The following is a 12285-nucleotide window of genomic DNA, read 5'->3' as shown; positions in this document are numbered from 1 at the left end:
CCAGAAAGGGGTTGAAAGTCCAAGCTCCTCAGGGGGAAACTGAATGGTGATAGCCCTCTGGAATCTCAGCTACCACCCAGGGGATCAGGGCCAACCCTTTTCATGTCTGTGGGCATCCTAACAGTCCCAATGTGATGTCTTCTGTAAATTTCTGGTTATAAGGCTTTTGTTCAGCTTAGTCTTCAATTGGTCATTCAGGTTGATTTTTCTATATTTTAGTTGTAATTCCACTTTGGTTCTGGGAGGAAATGAGTGTAGCTTTCCCATACTTTGTTGCCCTCTTTGATTTCCCCTGTCTACTACATTTTCAAGAAATTATTTTAGAAATGGTATTGGGAATAACATTTCTAAGTACTGACTTAGAAGTAAATGATAATGTTTTCTTCCCTTAGACTTGATTAATATTTTATCTGGATAGAGAATTTAATTTATTTTCAAAAGTTTTAATGGCCTTCCTAATTATATTCTAGTGTCTCACTTATTGATGGAAAATTGACTTTGCTTGTAGATATGTTTTTGTTTCTCTGTTTTGATCTCCCACCACTCTAATTTTCTTGTATTTTCTTTTTATATTTGGAGTTCTCAAATATCACTGGTTTATAGATCGGAGTAGGTTTTTTTTTTATTTTAGAAGATCTTGTAAATATCTTTATTTTTTCAACATTACTAACACTATTTTCAATTTTTGGAGCAGTTAATTTTCTGCCTATTATATCTTTGCTATGCCTTTTAAGATGACCTCAATGCAGTTCAGTCAGGTCAATTCTGCTCTTGGATTTTTTTTACTAAATATTTAATTGTTTAAAAAAATGATCCTTAAAATATAACTCCTGTTCCCATTAATAAGAGTTCACATATTTTAATTTTTCTTCCCATAATTCTATATAAGATAAATAAGATAATATAGCTTTAAATTTTATAAGAACTATGAAAATAAATGATATAAAACTATATTCTGAGCAATGTAGTTTAGAATTGAGTTTTTCAGGAAAATGTAATATATGTAGTAATTCAGATACAAATGTCTTTAATGATTTTTTTCTCAAGTCATTCTCCTTTTGGATATCTGGTCAACTCTTCTCTACTATTATCTATTTTCACATCTGAACTATCAGATTTGAGATTCCAATTTGTAATATTTTTATAATAAGATATTAAATACATTTAAAATTTTTTTCATTTCCTTGCTTTCTCTTCAAAGACAATTATTTCTGTAAATTTGATACAAGTTTTTTCAGTTAGATTTTATGTTCTCTGTGGGTTTATATTAGTTATAATACGAACCCTTAGACAGAAGTCATACTCAGAAAGTAGATCTCTGTTTCATATACTACATATTAATATGACAATTATGTGTGCACACGTTTACATATTCTTGAGCAAATTATCATTTTTATGTAGGACTATATTCAAAGCCTGTCCATATTGATAAATATATATAACATTTTATATTTTATACAAATTATATTTTTAATTTCCAGAAATATTTATTGCTTACATTTTATATCAAACTATTTTTATGGATGTGATATCACTTTGAGAATGTTAATTTTGCTTACATGTATATTCTGGTAAGCTGTTATTGAGTAAAATAAATCATTCCCAAAATTAATGCTTGAAAACAGCAATAATATTGTCCTCATCAATTTGGTTTTTGGTCAGGGCTTAACAGAAACAGTTTGTCTTCACTGTCATCAACATTACTTGGTTTAATTAAAAGCCTGAAATTTCAAGTTCAACATCTTAAGGTTTGTTTAGAACCTTAGTGGGCGCAACTAGCTCTCCATGTTGCCTAGATTTTCTTTAAAAATGCCTGGGTGCCCTGGCCGGTTGGCTCAGTCGTAGAGCGTCGGCCTGGCGTGCAGAATTTCCGGGTTCGATTGCCGGCAAGGGCACACAGGAGAAGCGCCCATCTGCTTCTCCACCCCTCCCCCTCTCCTTCCTCTCTGTCTCTCTCTTCCCCTCCTGCAGCGAGGCTCCATTGGAGCAAAGATGGCTCGGGCGTTGGAGATGGCTCCTTGGCCTCTGCCCCAGGCGCTAGAGTGGCTCTGGTCGCAACAGAGCGACGCCCCGGAGGGGCAGAGCATCCCCCCTGGTGGGCAGAGCGTCACCCCCTGGTGGGCGTGCTGGGTGGATCTCGGTTGGGCGCATGCCGGAGTCTGTCTGACTGTCTCTCCCCGTTTCCAGCTTCAGAAAAATAAAAAAAATAATAAAAATGCTGGGTTCCAAAGGCATGCATCACAAAAGAGGAAATGCCAGTGGAAGTGTTATATCTGGACAGCGAGGAAACAAACGTTTTGCCACACAATTAAGTAGGCAAATTAAGGAGTCTTTAATTTAATGCCAGCAACCACAAGTGGATTCACATCCTAAAAGAACTTGTGGCCCCAAATGAACTCAAGGGTTTGCTTTTACAGGCCTAAAGAAGCGAGGGGTGGGGATGAGCACCTAGTTAAAGCAGTTTTACAGAAGCAAAACAGGCTTTCTTATCGATGGAACAATCTAGAGAGAGAGTGCTCAGCGAAGTATTTTACAAAAAGCAAAAGAATGTGCTCAGTTATCTTGGCCTTTTACAGAGGTTGTTAAAGCAGCATCCTGAGTTCTTTCCGGAATATACTCATTAGTGAACATTTATGGCCTTTACAGAACTCTTCTCATTTACTCATCTGCAAATCTTGCAAAACTCCTTCTATGGTCAGGGATATGGTGTTTCTACATTTCAGAAGCTGCACTGTTTTTCTAACCTCATCTAAAGGTATCACTCAGTGTCACTTTTGCTGCAATTTAATTATTAATTTGGGTCTTCATAGCTATTTCTTTCTTGTTATGCAATGCAAAAGTTCTGGAACATATTCTACTGAAATATTACTGTGGACATTATGAAAAATATAATCTGCCACAGTCTTCTCTCTCACTGAAATAGTTCTTATCCTCCTACATGTTAAGTACTACCGCTTTGTGTCCCAAGCCCCTAACCTCAAATCTCATTCAATTAGATAAGCTAGCTCAGGTTGAAGTTAGGAATCTTTGCAGCTAAAGCTGGACAAGGCATCAATGAGCTTTGTTGAGTGCCGTACTTTAATTGGAACTCCATTGATTTTTCTCTTTAACTGTAAATCTGTGAAACAATTATATGGCAAGTTATCTGTTTCTTATCTATTCAATGTACAATAGAAAGGCAGGCATTATATAACTGCAGAAGACTTTCCCTCTTTAAAAAAAGGGAAATGGCAGACATAGGGTAGTCACTGGTCTTACCAATTTTGAAATCGACCTGAGTGATGATTGTCAGTTGCTTGCTCCTCTAGTCACAACTTTACTCCTAATTCCGGGGAATCACACTCTGTGGCTCTTTATTCTGCTTCCTGAGATGCAGTTGTATTTTTTTTAACTTCTTGAGTCACCCTACGTGTCCTGTAAGAAAATATTTGTGTTTACAAGTGAATAGGTTTTTCAGCCTGCTTTTTAACTTGTGGTACAAGGATCTAACTGCCTCTTTTTTTTTTAATTGTATTGAGTTATCCCTTTGAGTACAAACAGATATAATTTGTTTTAAAATTTTGTATGTTTATATTAGTTATGATACAACCCCTTAGACAAAAGTCACACCCAGAAACTTATTTAGAATAAGCTCTTCTTTATTTAGCACTTTGAATCTGTACCATAGTCATCTCATCTTTATCTTTTCTTACCAGAATACATGCATTATTTCTACTGTTGTCCCTTTACATGCAAACTATTCTTTGCCTCTAGATTCTTCCTGTTAGTCTGTTTATCTTTCTATCATCCTTTTGTTTTTTCTTTAAGTTTATGAAGTTTTATAGTGATGTCCCAGAGTACAGTTTTCATTGTGCTAGTTTTGCATGGTGTTTACTGAATTTCTTTGGCTCCTAATTAATAAATAGTTGGCTGTTATTTCCTTTATTTTTTCTGCCTTATTTAATCTTTTTTTTTCTTTCTATGCTCAAATTATATTGTACCTTTTAACCACAGAACTTTGAGTGTCTATTTTGTTTATACTCTTTTCTTTGTCTCTTTTGGTTCTTCAAATTATAGTAGGTTAATTCATTATCTCTTATATTTCACATTCGCTTACTTCTGCAGCTTCCAAACTTCTGTTAGGTTCATTCAGTGAATTTTTCATTTGAAGAAATTATAATTTGAAGTTATAAATGTTCTCTTTGTGAAAGTTAATTGTTACTCATAGTTGGAGTGTTAATTTGGTACCAACTATACTAGAAAGAAAGACTCCACCTCATATATATATTTTAAAGGTAAATTTTTATAAAGTTTCTAATTAAAAATAAAAAATTTTGAGTAAAAAAATAAAATAACTATTAACTGTACAAAAATTCACAAAACTAAATAAATTTTGTTTTTTGTATTTTTCTGAAGTGTGAAGCAGAAGGCAGAAAGACAGACTTCCACATGCACCCAACTGGGATCCACCCGCATGCCCACTAGGGGCCGAAGCTCTGCCCATCTGGGGCATTGCTTTGTTGCAACCAGGGCTATTCAAGCACTTGAGGTGAAGGCTATGGAGCCATCCTCAGTGCCTGGACCAACTTGCACCAGTGAAACCTTGGTTGTAGGAGAGGAAGAGAGAGACAGAGAGAAAGAAGAGGAGGAAGGGTGGAGAAGCAGATGGGTGCTTCTCCTGTGAGCCCTGGCAGGAATCGAACTCGGGACTTCCACATGCTGGACCGATGCTCTACCGCTGAGCCAACAGTCCAGGGCTCAAAACTAAATAAGTTTAAAATGAGTTTACATAATAAAATAACCCAGTGACAGTTTGTAAAATAAAAACATTTTTGTTTTTAAGTTATTAAAACTTAACACTGCACTAAGATTTTTAGATCTCTTTCTACACACACACATTGTTTTAAGTACATAGATACATGCATACACATATGCATATATCCATGTCTATGTCTTTAAACAAAGAAATATTTCATAACAGTCTTAAAAGCTAACAACCTTGATATCTGGATAATACAAAAAAGAATGTAAAATGAATATGTTTTGTTTATTTTTAAGACTACTGCATTTTGATGATATTAACGTTTATTTTATATTCCTACCAAAAAAACAAAGGGAAATGAATGCAGCTCTAATCTAGTATAATTTGTTCCAGCATATCTTTTCAATGATTCTATCATTGTTCAATGTTCAGGAGAATGCAGTTTTTTTATTGTGGGAATATATAAGCTTTCAGATTCAAACATGATGGTCGCATTGCTTTTTATGTCAATAACATGTATATTCTTCAAATTATTATAACCTTATAAACTACCATGCTCTCATTTTATAAGTAGAAATAATCATTGATAGCTCAGATATTATTTGTAATATTAAATGAGGTAGTAAATGTGAAAATGCCTGGTAGAGTGGCTGGTACATTTGGCATTGGTTAATTTTAGTTTTCATCTTTGTATTGTGACAAAGTTATTTGTCACATTATAATTTTTTATAAGTAGATCACAGCTTCAGGAATGACTCACTTCTATTTTTTATTGGTTTCCATCTGCAGTAGCTAAAAACTTCTCTTAGTTTTAAATGTATAACATCATTTCCTTAAAATATCCACTCTTATTGTTGCTCAACTTGTTAAATGTCTTTAAAAAGTCATTGAGAAGAATCAGTGGAGTTCCAGAGTTGTGATATAAAACAATGATTCACTTTGTATATTGCATACAATTCCGTGGAAATTAGTGGTAAAGTAAACTATTGTTGATACTAAAATTGTTATTAGGTCCATGTACTTTATGCCACATTATATATACTTTCTCTGATGTTATTTTATATCATTTAGTAAAACCATTATCTCTGAGAATCTAAGGTTCAAAATTTAAATAAGTCTAGGTTACATAGTTAATGTCAGAGCTAGGATTTGGAGATAGATCTGGAGTTCAGATTTCAATTTTGCATTTCTTTATGTTCCAAGATCCATGATAAGGGCTATTAACAACTCTGAGATACATGAATAATTTCTAAAAATAGAACAATGCAATTAAATATACTGATGAATGATCAATATTATAGATATCTAAGATATTTGTGTTCAAAATAAATTTAGAGTTTTAGGTGATATGATAACTACAACTGGAGCAATAAGTTATCTCTGTCCTTATATCAAAACCTATAGGAACAATCTCCTTTCAATGCAATAGCAAAACAAATAAGACTGTCGCATGCTATATTCATCTCTTATGTACTCAGCAGAGTTTCTCATGGGCAGTAATTAATAGTTGGGACAGTTAGGAATATTTACTTGTTGTAAGGTTTAGTTACCCAAGATTTTCACAGTTATCCTAAAATTTCTTTCTTTCCAATTATTTTATTATAAAAATAATATACATGTTATACTATATGTATGAAAGAGCAGTAGAAGAGGAAAAGAATGATACTTCCACAAACTGGCATTTTTTGAGCACTGGAAGAGAGAAGGATGAATAATAGATATATTGAACTTGAGGGAACAGTTTTTTTGTGTGTGTGCGTATGTGTGTATTAAAGACAGACTTGTTAAGTTTCAAGCATAATTCTGGTTTACTGAACATGTGCAGCAAATTTTTAAGAAACAATAAGTTTATGCCCTGGCCGGTTGGCTCAGCGGTGGAGCATCGGCCTGGCGTGCAGGAGACCCGGGTTCAATTCCCGGCCAGGGCACACAGGAGAAGCGCCCATTTGCTTCTCCACCCCTCTCCCCTCCTTCCTCTCTGTCTCTCTCTTCCCCTCCTGCAGCCAGGGCTCCATTGGAGCAAAGATGGCCTGGGCGCTGGGGATGGCTCCTTGGCCTCTGCCCCGGGCGCTAGAGTGGCTCTGGTCGCGGCAGAGTGACGCCCCGGAGGGGCAGAGCATCGCCCCCTGGTAGGCAGAGCTTCGCCCCTGGTGGGCGTGCCAGGTGGATCCCCGTCGGGCGCATGCGGGATTCTGTCTGACGGTCTCTCCCCATTTCCAGCTTCAGAAAAATACAAAAAAAAAAACAGAAAAAAAAACAACCCCCCCCCCCAAAAAAAAAAAGAAACAATAAGTTTATTATGCCAGGAACAACATGAGTCAATAGTTTGCAAATCTTGACTTTGATGTATTGGCTGTGACATATCTTGCAAAATGTCTGTAAAACTTGCTGAATTGTGTTTTTAAAGGCTTCAATCCTCAAAGCAGAGAAAGTTCTTTAAATATAAGTCATTGTGTTCTTTTTTATAATCAAGTTGAAGTAGCCAGAGAGCTTTTTATGACACTCAAACAAGTAAAATGAAAACCATATTATTAATTCATTTTAAGATACAACTTATAAAATTACAGCATAAGTGACCCTCTTATGTAAATGTTAGTTAATATAGAGTGAATCTCCAAAAGCTTGGGGTTTAGTTGTTTATAATAATATATTTGATATAAAAAGTGAGCTATCTAAAATAATGCTTGGAGTTGTCTTTTAACTGTTTTGGACTGAGCAGGCGGTGGCACAGTGGATAGAGCGTCGGACTGGGATGCAGAAGACCCAGGTTCGAGACCCTGAGGTCACCAGCTTGAGCGCGGGCTCATCTGGTTTGAGCAAAAGCTCACCAGCTTGGACCCAAGGTCACTGGCTCGAGCAAGGGGTTACTTGGTTTGCTGAAGGCCCGTGGTCAAGGCACATATGAGAAAGCAATCAATGAACAACTAAGGTGTCGCAACAAAAAACTGATGATTGATGCTTCTCATCTCTCTCTATTTCTATCTGTCTGTCCCTATCTATCCCTCTCTCTGACTCTCTCTCTGTCTCTGTAATTAAAAAAAAAAATAAATAAATAAAAGAAGCGCTTTTAAAAAAACTGTTTTGGCGGTTCTGGAAAGTGATGCAGTTTGAACAAGTGAGAGAACAATCATATTAATAGTAACAGTAGTAATAGTAAAGTAAAAGCCTACCTTTATTGTGCATTTTATATGTATCAATTAAAGACATTTAATGTTCCTTAAATGTATCTATTAGACACTTCTCCCAGGAAGAGATACAAATGGCCAACAGATATATGAAAAAATGCTCAGCTTCATTAGTTATTAGGGAAATGCAAATCAAAACTACAATGAGATACCACCTCACACCTGTTAGATTAGCTATGATCAACAAGACGGGTAATAGCAAATGTTGGAGAGGCTGTGGAGAAAAAGGAACCCTCATTCACTGTTGGTGGGATTGTAAGGTAGTACAACCATTATGGAGGAAAGTATGGTGGTTCCTCAAAAAACTGCAAATAGAACTACCTTATGACCCAGCAATCCCTCTACTGGGTATATACCCCCAAAACTCAGAAACATTGATACGTGAAGACACATGTAGCCCCATGTTCATTGCAGCACTGTTCACAGTGGCCAAGACATGGAAACAACCAAAAAGCCCTTCAATAGAAGACTGGATAAAGAAGATGTGGCACATATACACTATGGAATACTACTCAGCCATAAGAAACGATGACATCAGATCATTTACAGCAAAATGGTGGGATCTTGATAACATTATAAGGAGTGAAATAAGTAAATCAGAAAAAAACAAGAACTACATGATTCCATACATTGGTGGAACATAAAAATGAGACTAAGAGACATGGACAAGAGTGTGGTGGTTACCAGGGGTGGGGGGAGGGAGGACAGGGGGAGAGTTAGGGGGAGGGGGAGGGGCACAGAGAACTAGATAGAGGGTGGCGAAGGACAATCTGACTTTGGGCGAGGGGTATGCAACATAATTTAATGACAAAATAACCTAGACATGTTTTCTTTGAATATATGTACCCTGATTTATTAATGTCATCCCATTACCATTAATAAAAATTTATTTAAAAAAAAAGAAAAAAAAAAAAAAAAGAAAAAAAAATGTATCTATTAAAGACAGAGTAGGATTGTGGAGAGAATAGCAACACACAGAGATTTGTTGATGAACTGGAGCTCCTTTTTCTAAAGGAAGTTACCAATACTCTCAATACTGTATGGGACTAACTTGAGCTTTGACTAGATACAGGTTATTGTTGCAAAATAAAGATTCCAACAGGTCAGATTGCACTAGTATAAATACTACAGTAAAGATTTGTGGCACCTCAAATGTACTGAAAATGTTTTATAATTTATTTGTTAAATTATGAAGTTGTATTGAAAGAAACTGAAGCAGTCTAAGAAAAATGTATATAAGAGGAATAAGAGCATTCTTTTTAAAAAAAATATTCTTGCACTGCCAAGGACCTACAGAATCTAGTTTAGAACTCACCAGAGGAAGAATTTCCACTGAACATATGAATCTTTTCATTCAAAGAGTGTGATATTTTATATTTTAGATTCCACATATAAATGACAAAATACAGTATTTATCTTCCTCTGACTTTCCTCACTTAACATAATATTCTCAAAGTTTATCCATGCTGTCACAAATGACAGGATATTTTGCTTTCTTGTGGTTGAATAATATTTCATATATATGCTCATATTTTTTATCTATTCATAGATTGAAATACACTTAATTTGTTTCCATGCCTAAAGAAACAAAGAGTAGGCAGACCCTGGCCAAGTGGCTCAGTGGATAGAGCACCAGCACCCCAGAGGTGATGGACTTGACCCTGGATTGAGCACATCAGAGAAGTCATCAATGAATATACAACTAAATGGAACAATGAAGTGAAACAAGTTGATGTTTCTCTCTCTCTCCTTTCCACTCTCTTTCTCTCTCTCACTCTCTCTCTCTCCGTCTTTTCTCTTTCCATCAAATCATGGAGAAAAATAAAAGAAAGAAAGAAAGGGTAGAACTTGGTTACCAGAGGTGGGAGAAATGGGATGATGTTGATCAAAGGGTATAAACTTCCAGTTCCAAAATAAATAAGTTTTGGAGATCTCATAAACAATATGATGACTAAATTTAACAATACTGTACTATATACTTTAAACTTGCTAAGAGGGTAGATTTTTTTCTTATCATACACACAAAAAATTGGTAATTATGTAAAATGAGTTAACTTACTTTATCACAGTAATTATTTAACAATATAGACATTTATCAAATTTTTATGTTGTATACCTTAAAGTTACACAATCGTATATGTCAATTTTATCTTAATCAATCTTGGAGAAAATCCCACAAGGTAGAACACTTTTAAAAGACTTGAGTGGCATTCATTGGGCATACTAAAGTTTCTTCCTCTTCATGAACCTACTGTGCTTATTAAATAGAGAAAATGGAGCGATACTAATACAATAATAGCTTGATCAACAGAAAGAAAAAAGGAGTATAGTTATCTACCCTACAGAAACAAAGGAGAAACAGAAGTAGAAGGAAACCTTATCAAAAGTTTAACCTAGGTCTGAGATAAATCAGAAATGATGGAAGTAGAGTAGTCATTCTGCAGCAAGAGAAAGGGTGAAACTTTCTTGATGAAAGGTAATCTAACCATAAAAAATTAAATAATTATATAGTATTCAATTAAATAATTTCTAGGCATGTCAGGTAATAAGAATATATTACTAAAAAGATAATAAGAATGGACCTGGAAGAAATCTAGATACTAAAATTATCAAACAAGGACTTGAAAAGAGTTATCAATATATTAAAAAAAAAGAGTAAACACATGAAAAGAGATGAATGATTTCACAAGCAATTAAGTTTATAAAACATAACATTTTTTGAATAAACTATATCTCAAATAGAAGAACATTAGTACAGGGAAAAGAGACAGGTTAATTGGAAGATAAATCAGTTAAAAATATTCTGAATAAAGCATAGTAAGAATAAAAATGGGGGGGAGGGAATAGTCAACATAAGACAAATTGAGAAGAAGATGATGTTGGAGAAAATGAAAAGCTGACTAATTGATTTAGATCCTTACATAGATGGAAACTCTTTTGCTATTATTTCAAGTGTAATCAGAAACAATGGGAGAGTTTTAAGCTGTGGAGTAAATCAGCAGATCTATGTTCCTAACCATTTCTCTGGCTGCTATGTAGATGGTTGCCAAGGGAGGCCTTTTGCAAAGTCAATGTGGCAGCATTGGTATGCTATAGTAATGATTTGGATTAAGGGCTATATTAATAAATTTTAATTAAAACATTTGAATATATATCTGATTTACCCTTCCAATGAAAAAAGACCTGACTTGGGGTGGTGAGCACACAATGCAATATAGAGATGATGCATTAGAGATGTAACCTGAAATCTATATAACTTTATTAACCAATGTCACCCCAATAAATTTAATAAAAAATTTTAAAAGTAAAAATAAAACATTTGAATATTTAAATGTATTTTTTGTTTTAATTGCCTTTAGTTTGTGTTCTTTTCCTTTAATTCATACTTAGTAGTTATGCATTTTTTTATGGAAGAACTCTGGGTATATTCTTGATTATGTAATCTGTATTTCTGTTGTTATAACCATTTCATGTTCACAGCAATAATTGTATTGTGTGTGTGTCTGTACTTGTGTGTGTATAATATTTACTTATTGTGTATCAGATATAACATTAAAGTAATCAATCGATAATGTAAAAGAAAATGGAATATTTAAGTTTTTAGGTGCTTAATTTTTTATTGCCCTTCATTTTTTAGTATCAATTTCTGTAGTCTTTAGGGTTTCTCCAGATATATATCCAGAAGAATTGCTGGGTCATAAAAAAGTTTCATTTTTAATTTTTTGAGGACTCTATACAGTTTTCCACACTGGCTGCACCAATTTGCATTCCAGCCAACAATGCACAAGGGTCCCTTTTTTCAGTGTCCTTGCCAGCACTTACTGTTTGTGGATTGATGGATGATAGCGTTTCTAACAAGCGTAAGGTGATAATTCACTGTGCTTTGAATTTGCATTTTTCTGCTGAATACTGATATTGAACATCTTTTCAAATATCTTTTGGCCATCTGTATATCCTCTTTGGAGATGTACCTAGTCAGGTCCTCTGATTTTTAATTAAATTATTTGGGATTTTTTTGGTCTCAAGTAATATAATCTGTTTATAAATTTTGGCTTTTAACTCCTTATCAGATGTATCATTCTTGAATATGTTCTCACATTTAGTAGGTTATTTTGTTGTTGTTGTGTTGATGTTTGTTTGTTTTTTTGCTATAGAAAACTATTTAGTTTGATGTAGTTTCATTTGATTATTTTTCCTTTGTTTCCCTTCCCTGAAATACTATAGCACAAAAATATTGTTAAGACAAATGTCAGAGGTTTCACTGCTTATGTTTTCTTCTAGAAGTGTTATGGTTTCCAGTTTTACAATTAATAAGTTTATCTTTGAATATGATGTAAAAAGGTGGTCCAGTTTCATTTT

This window comes from Saccopteryx leptura, chromosome 2 (genome assembly GCF_036850995.1).
Source record: "Saccopteryx leptura isolate mSacLep1 chromosome 2, mSacLep1_pri_phased_curated, whole genome shotgun sequence".
NCBI lineage: Eukaryota > Metazoa > Chordata > Mammalia > Chiroptera > Emballonuridae > Saccopteryx > Saccopteryx leptura.
Note: the sequence above shows the minus strand (reverse complement) of the source record.